Below are 15,081 nucleotides of genomic sequence, written 5' to 3'. Positions count from 1 at the left end.
TTTCCTACCCACTCTCCCTCTACCCTCCCTGTTTCGCCATTCACACCACTGGTCCTGTAGGCTCATCCGTCCTGGATTCCCTGTATTTTCAGTTCCTATCTGTACCAGTGTACAGAAAAGCTTCTTCATCCAGTTTCTCTTTCTGCTACAATAGCTTTAAGAGTCTACTAGGCTAAGTATCTGTCTATTCTACCTGGGTGACGAAAACCACCTCTTTAAATTGTGGGAAACAGAAGGATTTCTCCCAAGTTGTCTCCCCCAAATATAAGCCAAACTTAGCTACTTGCGAATGACTATACACTTGGAGGTCATCAAGAGTAGATCAGGGGTCATTCTCCCTAAGAGCTATCAGCCATCTAGACCAAGCAGACATCACTGTTTATCTCACAACAAGTAGGGCCCACTCCCTTCTGATAAGGATAGTAATTGTATGTTTCCTTATAGGAGACCTCAGAGAGGTAAAGTCCGCCCTCTGGTGACCAAGGTTAGGCCGCCATCATGAATCTAGGGTCCGCCATCTTGTCACATGTATACCCCATAGACCTTCCCATTCCTATGTGCATACCCCTAGCTCATTCCCTTCCTGTCACGCTTACGCCTATCATACATCCCCTTCCTACGATGTGTATACCTATTGTACTGTCCCTTCCCGTGATGTGTGGTTACCTGTAATCATGCCCTCCTAATGAGATATAACCCTTGGTTAGCAATAAAGTTGGAGCTCTCTCCTGATCTTGGAGCCGGGCTCCACCACCCCCTCCCCCCCAGGACCACCAAGCAGGGCTGAGGTGAGCATACTACCATGAAATGTGTCTGACTCCATTATTTGATTCTCTCTCCTATTTCTCAGGCTATGACTTTACTATAATCTTTAGTTATTATCACTGTACAATTGTGCCTACCAGACCTGTGATGATTTGTTGGGGACCCTCCTCACCCCACATTAAACAAAATGTTTTATTGGCACATCATCCACATAGCATATAATCCAATAGATCATTCACATCAAGAAGGGTTGTACAATCATTACCACAGTCAATTTCAGAACATTTTAAAAAAAATTGTTTTATTAGAGGCTCTACAACTCTTATCACAATCTATACATATATCAATTATGTAAAGCATATTTGTACATTCATTGCCCTCATCATTCTCAAAACATTTGCTCTCCACCTAAGCCCCTGGCATCAGCTCCTCATTGTTTCCATTCCCTCCCTCATGAACCCTTGATAATTTATAAATTATTATTTTGTCACGTCTCACCCTGTCCAACGTCTCCCTTCACCCATTTTTCTGTTGTCCATCCCCCAGGGAGGAGGTCACATGTAGATCCTTGTAATGGGTTTCCCCTTTCCAACCCACCCTCCCTCTACCCTCCCAGTATCACCACTCACACCACTGGTCCTGAAGGGATCATCCGCCCTGGATTCCCTGTGTTTCCAGTTCCTATCTGTACCAGTGTACATCCTCTGGTCTAGCCAGATTTGTAAGATAGAACTGGGATCATGATAGTGGGGGAGGATAAAGCATTTAGAAACAAGAGAAAAGTTGTATGTTTCATCATTGCTACATTGCACCCTGACTGGCTTGTCTCCTCCCTGAGACCCTTCTGTAAGGGGATGTCCAGTGGCCTACAAATGGGCTTTGGGTCTCCACTCGGCAATCTCCACCTCATTCACTATGGTAAGATTTTTTGTTCTGATGATGCCTGATACCTGATCCCTTCAACACCTCGTGATCGCATAGGCTGGTGTGCTTCTTCCATGTGGGCTTTGTTGCTTCTGAGCTAGACGGCTGTTTGTTTACCTTCAAGCCTTTAAGACCCCAGACGCTATATCTTTTGATAGCTGGGCACCATCAGTTATTTTTTTCTTTCTTGTACTCATTGTTATTTGCATAATTTAAAAAATATTTGGCAAAAATATACACAAAACATTCTCCAATTCAACAACTTCTACATGTTTAATTCAGTGTCATTTATTATACTCTTTGTGTTGTGCAACCATTATTGATATCCTTTTCCAAATTATTCCACCACCATTAACATACACTCAATGGACCCTAAGTAAAACTCTTCCTCCTTCACCCATGGTAACTGTTGGTCAATTTTGATTTCCGTTTTTAAAGCAGTATTCTTCAAATAATATTCACATATCACACACCTCAATAGTTACGTTGCTTTTAAAAAGAGTTGTATATACATTATTACAGTCAGTTCTAGTGCTCTCTCCCCCATCATTGCTAGTTCTCCAATTCCCTCACACTTCCCACCCCCTATCCCCATAAACCATTGCATCCGTATTGCCTCTTTGAATCTACTCTTTCTGTGCTTCATAAATTGGGAAACCTAAGAGAAATAATAAAAATAAAACCAAAGAGAAATACTAATAATATAAAGATAAAAATAAAGAGTAAGAAAGAATAGAACATCAACAATATTTAAAAAGTCAGAGAAGAAATTTCTGTCATGGAACAAGTGACAAATATTTGAGTGTAGAGAAAATTCATATTGGGTCAAGAGGGAGGTCAACAGACCAAGTATACTATTATACCATAGTTCAATCCACCACGATTAGGTTTATAGTGACAGTCAACCTGTTTCAGTCCCTCACCTGTGGCCAGAGGGGATCTGCCAGATTAGTTTGACTAGATACTATGGAGATGGATTTTGGGGCCCCTGGCTTCCATAGCCTTCTACAAATAAAATCCAATATTTTGTTATTTTTGCCTGATTTGTGCATGGACTACATGCCCAATAGAAAGAAACACTGCTCGGTCCAGCACCATACTCAAAATTGCTCCTATGCTTCAGCCCATTGTGGCAGCCACGTTGTAAATCCATCTCCTTGAAGGCCTTCCTCTTTGTCATTGTCCTAAACATGATGTCCTTCTCTAGGTACTCATCTCTCCTAACGACATGTTCGAAGTATGTAAGACAAAGTCTTATCAACCTTGCCACTAAGGAGTACTCTGAGAGTCCTTCTTCCAAAACACATGGGTTTGCCATTTTAGCAGTTCATGGTATTTTTATCATTCTCCAGCATGATACACACACATCGATTTTTCGTCAGTCTTCTTTAATCAATGCCCAAGTTTCAGGTGATGGAATAAGCTTGAGAAGTAAATGGATCAAAGAACCCATTATCAGAAAGCATATTTGTTACTTCATGTATGCTTCCTGGATATACAAGTTGAACAGTTATGCCTGAAATAGCAGTTCAAAACCACCTGCCTCTCTGTGGGAGATGGGGCTTTTTACTCCCATAAAGAGTTAGTCTCAGAAATCCACAGGGGCGATCATGCCCTATAGGGATCCCATGAGTCAGAATTGGCTGGATTCCAGTGACTTGGGTTTTTGTTTCTGTTTTCATGTGCTTTCTATGGTGGCTGTAAAATTCTGCAATCCAACCAGCAACTTATGAACTTTCCAATTTCTTCACAGTCGCTTCAACATTTATTAGTTTGTTTTTAAATTTTGCTAAGCGTGTTAGTGTGAAGTGGTATCTCACAGTCTTTTTAATTTGCTTTCTTATTATTGCTAATGGTCATAGACATTTCTTCATATGATGTTGGCTTCCTGGATCAGCAAATTGTCTATTTGTGCCTTATGCCCATTTTTTATTGGGTTGTGTTTTACTTATTAAGATGTTGTACATTTCTATGGAGCCCTGGTGACCTAGTGGGTTGAGTGCTGGGCTGCAAACTGCAAGGTCAGCAGTTTGAAATCACCAGCTGCTGTGTGAGTGAAAGATGAATCTTTGTACATTCATAAGAGATTCAGTCCACGAATCCACAGGGACAGCTCTACTCTGTCTTATATTATTGCTAAGAGTCATAATTAACTTAATGGAAGTGAGACTGAAGCTGGAAGTTTTATATAGATTTTTGAAATTAGACTTCGTAGCACATATCTTTACCAAACATTTCTTTGAAGAATTGTGCTGGTTGTTGGATCTGAAATGCACTGAAAATAGAATGTCTTGGGTAATATTTTCATTTTCCCTATATTAAGTCTTCCTATCCATTAGCATGGGAAATTTTCCACTTATGTAAATTTCTTTTTCTTTTGTAGAAATGTTTTATAGGTTTCATTATGTGTGTGTAAACCTTTTGTTTCTCTATTTAAATTTATTTTTAGGTATTTTATCTTTTGGATAGTGTGGCAGATAGATTACGAATAGGTACTCATCCCCCCGCCCCCCCCAAATTGGATTATTTCAAAGCTCTGTCTTTAAATTTTTTTTACATACAAACAACCTTATCACCTTCAAAGTACTCTCCATTACACTTAATGCATTTGTCAAATCTGTAATAACATTCTTGAAAACATTTTTCAAACTCATCTGTTTGGATGACTGACCGAAGCTCCCTCATTTTTTCTTCACCTTTTCTGTGTTGTCAAATTGCTGTCCTTTCATTTCAGGATACAAAAAGAAGTCATACAGAGAAAAGTAAGGTGAGTCAGGTATGTGAGGCAAAAGAGGTATGATGTTTTCTGCCAAAAACTGGTGCACTGAGATGGCTGCATGAGCAGTTACGCTAAAGTGGTGGCAAAACCAGTCCCCTGTCTGCCACAAATCAGACCTTTTTTTGGTCACACACTGTTTCACAATCTTTTCAGAACCTCTAAATAGAAAGCTTGATTAACAATCTGACCTGGAGGAACAAACTCCAAATGTACTATGGGTCGACATTTGTCACCAATCAACATTTCACCCTTTCTGAAACAAGAAAACCACTTGCCCACTTGAGTTTTTTCCATAGCGCCATCCTTGTAAGCTGTGTTCAACATCACAACCGTTTCTGCAACATTTGTCCCGAGCAGGAAACAAAATTTCATAGCGGCACATTGTTCTCTTAAATTGGCCAGCACAAAAATGATGTTTGAGCAAAACTGATATTATGAAAAAATTCACTGTGACGGGAGAGAATCTTCCCAGGTGATGCCACTAGATGCATTAATGCTCAGTTGCTCAATGCTCAGCTACTGGGAAAAATGCATATTACGGAAGTTCCACTATGCCTACAGCAATTCTGTGTTTTGGGAGGCGTCCCTCGTATTTTGTGTCAGTTTGAAGATATATGAAAGCGTAGGGGTGGAATCCAATCAGACTATGGTCTGATGATGCCTCCTTGAGGGTGTAACCTTCTTATAAAGGGGTGGGGTTCATGGGAACCTCATTCACTCTCTGCCCTTCATCTTCCAGCTTGCTGCTGACCCTGGGAGCTCTCAGTACCCTGCCACATTTCCATTGATTTTGGATCCATGCAACTCTGTACCCAAAGGCCTTTGGCTTTCCTGCTTCCTGCTCATCTTTCTGTTACCGGCACTTAGCCATATGATTTTATAAACCTAAAACTTAATAGGGGTGCCATACGATATTTGTTTTATTGTGTTTGATTTACTTCACTCAACGTGTTATTTTTGTTAGGTGACCTTGAGTTGGTTCCAATCCCTAGCGACCCTATGCACAACAAAATGAAACACTGCCCGGTCCTGCACCAACCAGCCTCAACATTGTTCCTCCGCCAGAAGCCATTGTTGCAGCCACTGTGAAAATCCATCACCTTGAGGGCCTCCCTCTTTTTCGCTGCCCCTCCGCATTAACAAACATGATGTCCTTCTCCAGGGACTGGTCTCTCCTGACAACATGTCCAAAGTATGTAAGAAAGAGACTTGCTATCTGTGTAGATTTATTCTAAGGATTTAATCTTTTGGGCAGTGGGACAATTCAATGGTTTGATGTTAACTTGAAAAGAGGCTTTTGATACCAGAGAGGTTTTGATAGCCACCAGTGGGAGGGGAGGGGAGGAAGTACAAACACCAGGACAGATGAGGGGTCAGTGAATGTCGGCTCACGAGCAATTTGCAGTTCTTTTTTTTTTTTTAACAGTTTTATTGGCATATAATTCACACATCATACAACTCAATAGTTCAATCACATAAGAAGAGTTGAACAAGTATCACCACAGTCAGTTTTAGACCATTTTCTTTCTTTCTTTTTTTTTTTTTAACATTTTATTAGGGGCTCATACAACTGTTATCCCAATCCATACACACATCAATTGTGTAGAGCGCATTTGTACATCATTCTCAAAACATTTTCTCTCCATTTAAACCCCCGACATTAGGTCCTCATTTTTCCCCTCCCTCCCCGCTCCCCCCTCCCGCATGAGCCCTTGATAGTTTATAAATGGGTATTTTGTCATATCTTGCCCTGTCCGACGTCTCCCTTCATCCACTTTTTGGTTGTCTGTCCCCCAGGGAGGAGGTCACACACAGTTCCATGTAATCGGTTCCCTCTTTCCTACCCATTCTCCCTTTACCCTCCCTGTTTTGCCACTCACACCACTGGTCCTATAGGGCTCATCCGTCCTGGATTCCCTGTATTTTCAGTTCCTATCTGTACCAGTGTACCTTCTCTGGTCTAGCCAGACTTGCTAGAATATGCAGTTCTTTGGGTATGAGCATGTGGCTATGAAGTAAAATTCAAAAATTAACATCGTTTCATTTAAAGGAAATGATTCAGATAATGGCGATGTCATCAGAATTGGTGGGTGTTAACATGGGGGAAAGGGAAGAGACTATACTACAAGAGGAGAAGCAAGAACATGGTGGGATCTATCCACTGAAGTCCTCTTCGAGTAATCTATGAACAGATATGTTTTTATATGAATACATGTGTATACATAAACAAATACGTAAACATGTATTTTAGTAAACATATGAAAAATAGTTACAGACAGATAAGTATATAATCTTACAAAGCTGTGGAAAACTGGAAGGGACAGGAAATGGGCCCACCCTCCTATGACACAAGGCAGGGCAGACATGGTGGAACTGGGAACCCCGCAGCTGGATGCTGAGGGACCAGAATTGAGCTGGAGCCCGGCTCTCAGGCCTCGCCAGTGTACATCACTTAAGGAACGTCGCTACTGCAGTCTGCATCCAGGTTTCTGGTGCGCAAACGCTGCCACGACTGTGTTACCCATCAGGATCAGAACCGTGACCTCGTGGAGCACAACGCCGTCCACGAGAGACTCATCCCAGGGGGTGACCCATGTGACCCTTGCCTAGTGTTGGCAGACACAGAATCTCCAACCTGCCCCCCAGCTGGAATTGTTGGAAGCCCCCAGCAAACCCTACCGGCAGTGGGCAATCAAGCATCCCAAGAGCAAAGACACCAGCAACAGAGGGAACTGCTGGCAAAACCTCCCCACTGACACCATCAAAAAGGGGGGGGGGCCTCCTGGTGAGGCTCAAAGCCTACCTGCTCACCCCAGAGCCTCCTGACTACCAAGGCCAGCCGAGACGTTTCCAAGGTAAGATCATGCAAGAAAGCGCCACACACAAAACCTCCCCATCATCGCAGACTTAGCTGCCCCTCACCAGGCCTCCCTGCTGCCGTCAGCAAAGGTGACACCCAGCAAAGCCTCCCCGATGGAGACAGCACAGCCGCCACCTGTAAAATATCTTCCCTGCCAGAAGCCAAGAAAGTGCAGAGTTGTCTGGGGGCAGCAAGCCCTCACCATTGCCGTCAGGCTAGCTACCCTTAAGAAACCCAGCGCTGTACCAGGACACAGTTGACCCATGGGAAACACTCCTCCCGCCCCCCCCTCAACGTCTCATGGTGCAAATGTCAGCCAGACCTCCATTTCCATCACAGAGGCCACACCTATCGCCTGTGAAACATCGCATCTGGGACCTGTCAACAAAGTGGCCCTTCCAAACAGTCTCGTCTTCACCGGCCCTCCAGTCCCCGCCCCCCGCCCTCTGCCAACGAGAGCACTGGTGACACACAGTAGAGCTTCCTAAACCCCCGAGGGCTCAGCTGACCTCAAACAAAATCTCTCCACATTGGCAGAAAGAGATGCCACTCAGCCTTATCTTGCCACCACGAAGGGCACACCAGCCACGTGTGAGACATCTCATCCTGTCTGGAGTCGTCAAAAGACTGCCCCCTCCCAAGCCCCCACGCTGCCACTGGCTTCGTTGCCCACGGGAAAATCCTTCCACTGAGGGAATAGCTGACATAGAACAAACTGCCCCCAAAGCTGAGGTGACTGCCGACCGCCAGAACAATGTCCCCACATTGCATGACACTTGTGACCTAGGCCTCCATCCTCAACACAAGGGCAGCACAGGCACCTGTGGTACATCTCATCTCAGACCTGTCAAGTGCCCCTTCCGCACGCACCTTCAAGAGCCCCACCTGCAACCAGGACACAGCCCACACACAGAAGAGCCTCCCCTCCACTGGTGGCTCAGCTGACTTCCAAGAAAACCCCCCCACATCTGGGGAGCAATGTGATGCAACCCTACACCATCGTCCCGGCAGGGACACCAGGCACCTAGGAAACATCTCTTCTGAGAGTTGTCCATAAAGTGTCCCTTTCTAAACCACCCCGCTGCCACCGGACTCGCTGTTCACTGCAATGCCTCCCTCAACATGGGAATAGCTCATAGAGAGCAAACTCCCCAAACAGCCGAAGTCATAGCTGACCAGCTCACGGCACAAAGGTCACCCAGGCCTCCATCGCTGAAGGCAAAGCTGTCAAAAAGTGGCCACCCTAAAACCTCCATGCGGTCACAGGCCCAGCTGCACGGCAAAGAAGACCACCAGCAAGAGGGCCCAGCTGGCACATAGCAGAGCCTCCCCACCACTGACGATGTCTCAGCAGAGCTACAATAAAACCTCCCTGCATCTATGGGGAGAGATGCCACTCAGCACCACCTCACCGTCATGGTGGGCACACCAGTCACCTGGGAAACACCTCAGCTGAGAGCTGTCCCCAAAAGTGCCCCATTCAAACCTCCACACGGCCACCAGCCTAGTCGCCTGAAAAAGAGCCCCGGTTCCAATGAGGGGCCAGCAGGCACACAACAGAGCCTCCCCACCACTGATGATGGCTCAACAGATCTCCAACAAAATCGTCCCACGTCTACCCAGCGAGATGCCGTTTTCTCACCGTCACCGAGGGCATGTCAACCACCTAGGAAGCAGCTCCTCTGGGAGCAGTTGAAGAAGTGCCTCCCCCCAAGAGCCCTCTGCAGCTCCCATCCTCCTTGCCCACAGAAAACCCTCCCCTCCAATGAGGGTAGCTGACGGGCGAGCCAGCCCAGGTGACAGCTGATCTCCAGCACTACGCATCGGATGACACAAATGTCACTCAGGCCACCGTCCTTATCAGCAAGGGCACACCAGCCGCCTGGGAAACATCTCATTTGGTAGCCATAAAAAAGTGCCCCCTCCAAATGCCGCCACTAGTTTAAATGTCCACGGAAAACCACCCCGTCCAACAAGGGAACTGCTCTTTGACAGCAAACTCCCTCAATAGCCGAAGTGAAAAATGACCCCCAGGAAGGACCTCCCTCCATCAATGCCACAGATGCCACCTAGCCAGGCATCTGGGTCACAGAGGGCTCACCTGCTTCTCCAACACGTCCACCCAGGCAACTTCTGGGGATTTTTTTTCATCTCGTACCTGACAGTCTGCTGCCCACCACTGAGCAAAGCCTCCCTTCAGGCAACAACCAAGTAGACAACCAGCAAAGACACCCTGTAACAGAGGGCAAAACCTCCCCAGCAACACCATCCAAGAAGGTGGGTGGCCGTTGGGAGGCAAAGTGGGCCTGGCGGAGATCAAACCCTCAGTGCCACCAACCTAGCGGCCCACCTCAGTGTCCAATCCAGCAAGGACACCGCTGCCAGCTGGGGAGCCTTTCAACTTAGATCGCGCAGGAAGGTGGCACCCGTAAAACCTCCCTACCTCCTCCGGCTGAGCTGCCTTCCTGTCAGTCAGGCACTGAGGACACCCAGAAAGCCGCCTGGTCACCATAGGCACAGCTGCCAGTCTCCCGCCCCCCAAACCTTCCCGCCCTCCCAGCCCTACCTGCCCACAGCAACGCCACCGTCACCAAAGGGGCATTTACCACCTAAAAAACCTAGACGTAAAGAACTGGATTTTTCAGCAACCTTTTATGAAGTCCCCTAATGTGTGTATATAGATGTCACCCTTTTCAAGTTCCTTCTCATTGCCTCAGTTTCCTCATTCGGAAAACAGGAAAACAATGTGCACGTGCAAGTTGTCCCTCTCAATGTAACCGATGGAGTGGACAGTTGTTCTTTGAAGTGAGAGGTCAGCAGGTACTGGGAAGGGGCCTGAAGGCTGACATCGTCACTTGCCAACAAACACGCACTTCAAGGATGCATTTCTTCTCATTTTTTAGGACAGGCCGCCTCTAAGGACTTTCTAATACAGTTTCCTCAGCTCCCTGTTGAGCTTGAGGAAATGAGTTCGAGCTGGTTTGGATCTAATGACAGTGGAGGCCTCAAGCCAAATCCACTGCCATGGCGTCAATTCTGATGCGGAGGTGCCCGGTACAGGGTTTCTGAGGCTGGAAATCTTTATGGAAGCCGATGGGATCATCTCTCTCCTGCACAGCACCTGGCGTGTGAGCCGCTGACCTTGTAGTTAACAGCTCAAAGCCTAGCCCACAGCATCACCGGGGCTCCTGAACCAAACTGTGAAGAATAACTTCATGTCTATTTACCTACCCGTCAGGCACTGCCCCATGCACCTGGTGCAAACATCCTAGCAACCGATCCTTACAGAAAGTAACTCTATGAGATGGACAATGAAGGCTTCCCATTTCAGAGACGAAAACAAATTCTCTGAGAGAAAAATGGTCTGCCCAAAGTTCATTCACCATGGCATGGCAGAGCTGGGCTCCCACCTCCAAAGCCTGCCCCCTCACTCCTCTTGCCCACCTGTGAGAAAGAGCACTGATGGGGGAAGAGACATGGGACTGAAGATCACTTGGAAGTCTGCAGATGCCCTCAGGCTCAACAGGAAGGCAGGGCGGTGTGCAGAGGGAGAGCTGTGACTGTGGCCTGGGCTCAGCAGTGGGGACCAAGAAAAGGGCAGATATAAAAGCATTCATCTCTTTTAAAGCTCAAATTGCTTGTCACAATGCCCATTTGACAGGTTTTCAACAAGAGATAGAGGAGCATCATTTTCACAACATGGCTTGGTGGTGTTCTGTCACACCTGTTCCACGGTGCCTTGAAAACACTGTGTCTTGGACTTCCACCACAAAAGCCAAGTCAATCCCACTGCCATGATGGCAATTCCAACTCATAGTGGCCCTACGAAGGTTTCCTGAGATTGTGGATCTTTAGGGAGCAGAGAGCTTCATCTGTGTGCCCTGGGGCATCTGGTGGGTCTGAACTTCCTTGCTATTAGCAGCCTAACCCCTAACCCACAGTGCCAGCCGGGCCCTCGAGTCTCTACCCAAAGCCTATTGAATTAGAATCTGGTGGGGGACAGATGAAGTCACTTGGGAAATACAATTTTAAGAAGCTCCTTAAATAAGTGGTAGGGATAAGGAAGCTTAAGATTTTCGAGAGAAAAATGAATGTGGCATTGGTGATTCATCCACAGAATTTTGCCTTTTCTTCTAGATACCTAGTGCTGCTTTAACAGATGGATTTGCTTCAATCGACCATTGTCTCACTGTTTAGGAGACTGGAAATCTGAATTCCAAGCCTGGACTTTAGGAGAAGCCTTTACCAGCTCTGGACAAAGGTTTTGGTCTCCTTTCAGCATACCTTGGAGATCTCCGCATGTCTTGAGGTTCCCTTGGGTCTAGAAGGGATACTGGAGTCTAAGGTCACACTCAACTCCTGACTCTTTCTTCTGGGTGGTAATGAGGCCGCTAGAGACTTTGTGTGCTTATTTCCCCATTTGTGAGATAAAAGGTGAAGACTATCTACAGTGAGTCAGAGTGGTGACATTGTAAGGGTGTTGCATCCCTCCCTGATTCCCTTATAACTGGGGAGTCATATTGGGGGGGTAATTACATTGCCACTTGACTACCAAACAACTGAGTATCATGGGCCAGTCAAGTGGCGTATATTTGGGGGGAGACAATTCAGTCGATGACACCTTTACAATGTGAGAACTTCAGTGTACTTCTGACCATGCACCTCCAGTGTCTCTGACATTCATCTATTATGGAGTGTTGCTCTGACGCTGAACAGGCTTTGGCAGAGACTGTACATTTAGACCAGGGATAAAGATCTGGTGAGCCAATACTCCAGAGATCAACCCATGAAACAGTCTGTATCACAACAATCTAGTCCCCAATCGTTGGCATGCCACAGGACAGGGAGGTATTTAGTTTCATTGTACACAGGGTCTCCAGGAGTGAGAGGCTGATTTGATAGCAGTTGACAGTAATAACAATGACAGGGAGAGGGGCCCTCCCGCATGATATAAATTCCCAACATGGAAATGTGGTTGCAGGGCACTCAGAACTTTCTGAGCCGCCACGTAAAGGTAAGAATAGCCAAGTAGAGAAAGGAGCATCTTGAGAGAAGCACCTCAAAGTTTGAAGCACGTAATCTCAGCGTGGCAGACAAACCAGAGAGGGTGGCACTGATGACTGCTTCATGGGGGAGAGAGAGAAATGGGACCAAGGGATCTGGCCCAAGGAACGCACAACAGTGGGAGAGAGAGACGTAAAGTCGAAATGGGATCCTAGGAAGTGACAGTTGACCATTTGTTTCTTACTGACTGACTTGGGCTGCAAGGTGTCTTCTTCCTCTGCCTGCCTGACTTAACCACGTAGGCTTCTTGGTTGGCATTCAGAGCAAGCAGTGATTTCACAGGAAGAAAAACCTTCCTTTTATTGTCTGAACTTGCGGGTGTGCACACCCACCGGAATCTCGGGGATCCGAGAAGAACTGGGAGTGCTAGTGCTCTCCCTCAAGGGCGTGGCTCTCACTTGTGGTGGGAGGGTGGCAGGAATGAACCCCCTGATGTCTGCACGGTCTTCCAGAGCTTCATCCCCAGTGCAGAAGGGAGAACGCTGGGGAAAAGCTGCCTCCTCATTTTTTTCCGGACTCAAGGCAGGGCCTGCATCCAACAGCTCGTAGCCAATAGCAGATGGTCAATACATTCAGGTTGACCAGAGGCACCATTGTGCATAGCTCCTTGACTGGGGCACCTAAGGCTTCGGCATAGCAACTACGCTGCATTTCCTGCCACACTGTTCAAAGAGTGGAGCTAGTTGAATTCCAGCTTAAACATGCTCCTTTTTGCAATCAGATGTACTTTTCAGAAGCCCACCCTTACTCAGAAGAGGATATGGAATGCGGAACATCATGGCTGGTATCAAATGGCTCTTGGCACAAACAAAGAACAGCTGAAGATGTTTACCTGTGCTCTACTGACAATGCAAATGCACTGGACTGTGTGGGTAATAACAAACAATGGATATCTTTGAGAAAAATGTTTACTTCAGAACACTTTATTGTGCTCATGTAGAAGCTCTATGTGGACCAAGAGTCTACCTCGCTAACAAAACAAGGGAAAATGCATAGATTAAATCAGAATATGTATGCATCATCCAGGTTGAGTATCTTATCATTCTTAATTGGTGTGCTGCTCCAATAGTCTGAAAAGCTGGACGGTATGACCAAGAACTCTGCATCAGGATGGGAAGAAGGTTTCTTAACAACCTGCCATGAGCAGATGACACACCTTGCTGGCTGAGGAAGTCTTGAAGCATTTTCTGATGACGATTCAGAAAGGTAACTTTCAGTATGGACTGCCGCTCAGTGTGAAGCAAACAAAAATCCTCACCACAGGACCAGTAGATAGCAGAATAACAAAGGAGGAAGGCTTGATGGTATCAAGGAGTTCACATTGCTTAGCTCCACAAACAATGCTCATGGAAGCGACAGTCAAGAGATCACATGATGTTTTGGATCCAGCAAATCTGCTGCATACAACCCTTTAATATGTTGATGATCAAAGATGTCACTTCAAGGACTAAGGTGTAGCTGATTCAAGCCATTGGGTTTTCAATCGTGAAAGTTGGGCATTGAATAAGGAATTCTTTTAGAATGAACCATATATTGGGGGGTTAGGGGCTGTCTTATTGAATTTTAACAACACAGTACAAGCATGCATTCCTGGGGGCATATTGGCTATGTGTTGGATTGCGATCTGAAATGTCAGCATTTTAAAAGCACTAGCTGCTCTCCAGGAGAAAGATGGGCTTTTCTAATCCCATGAAGTGTCCCCATTTTAACAGCTCACAGAGACAGATCTACCCTGTCCTATACGTTCACCAGGAGTCAGCAGGGCTTCAATGGCATGGCGTTTTGTTTTGCTTTGAGTTCTTGTATCATACATTTATAAAATTAGAAAGGAACAATATGGAGATGAGTGGGGAAAATAGCAGATACATGGAAATTGAACAGCAAAGTTCTAGAAAACTTCAGGGTAATTATAGAAATATAGAATGATCCAGATCACAGCATCATTCATTAAAGAAATGGAATAACTTGACCAATTTTTATATGGAAAGGATGATACCTAGGAGAAGTAAAATATAGAGGAAAAGAAGGAAAAAGTAGGAAACCTCTTATTTCCAACTTTAAACTTACTACACAAAATAACTTGAGATTGGTACAAGAAGAGATCGATGGATCAATGGAACAATACAGACAACTAAAATAAATACAATCACTCATTTAACCACCAAACCATCGCTGTCATCGAGTCGATGCCTTCTAGGATAAACTATTAGGTCACACATACAATCGGCTTTTTTCACCATACTTTGCTGTAGCTCCCATATCCTGCTTGAGTGGTCTCCTCATGAAGGCAAGTATCTAGCAGGGCCATGTCATCAGAACTAAATGTGCTTGGGTTGGGGCTAGATTGAATGGGAGCCCAGACTCCATTCACTTGTCTACAGATTATGTATGATTCTGGTTCCCTTTAGAGGTCTCGTCATTTGATGGTATGAAACATTATCAATCACCCCCTGAGGCATAATGCCATTCCCTCCACGAGGATAATTATGTATCCAATGCATCTAATTTAACATGCAGTTGAAAAAAGGGTGCTATGCAAGTACAGTCCACTTGAGAAAAGCAGGCGTTGAGTTGTTAATTTGCACCAACTGAATTCTTACATTTGTACCAATTGAATTCTTACATTTGTACCAGCTGAATTCTTACATTTGTACCAACTGAATTCTTAACTGAGCTTGGTTTACATAGA

This window comes from Echinops telfairi, unplaced genomic scaffold, assembly GCF_000313985.2.
Source record: "Echinops telfairi isolate 266 unplaced genomic scaffold, ASM31398v2 ScPeMD7_12;HRSCAF=54, whole genome shotgun sequence".
In the NCBI taxonomy this organism is placed as follows: Eukaryota; Metazoa; Chordata; class Mammalia; order Afrosoricida; family Tenrecidae; genus Echinops; species Echinops telfairi.
This window is presented reverse-complemented; position numbering follows the sequence as displayed.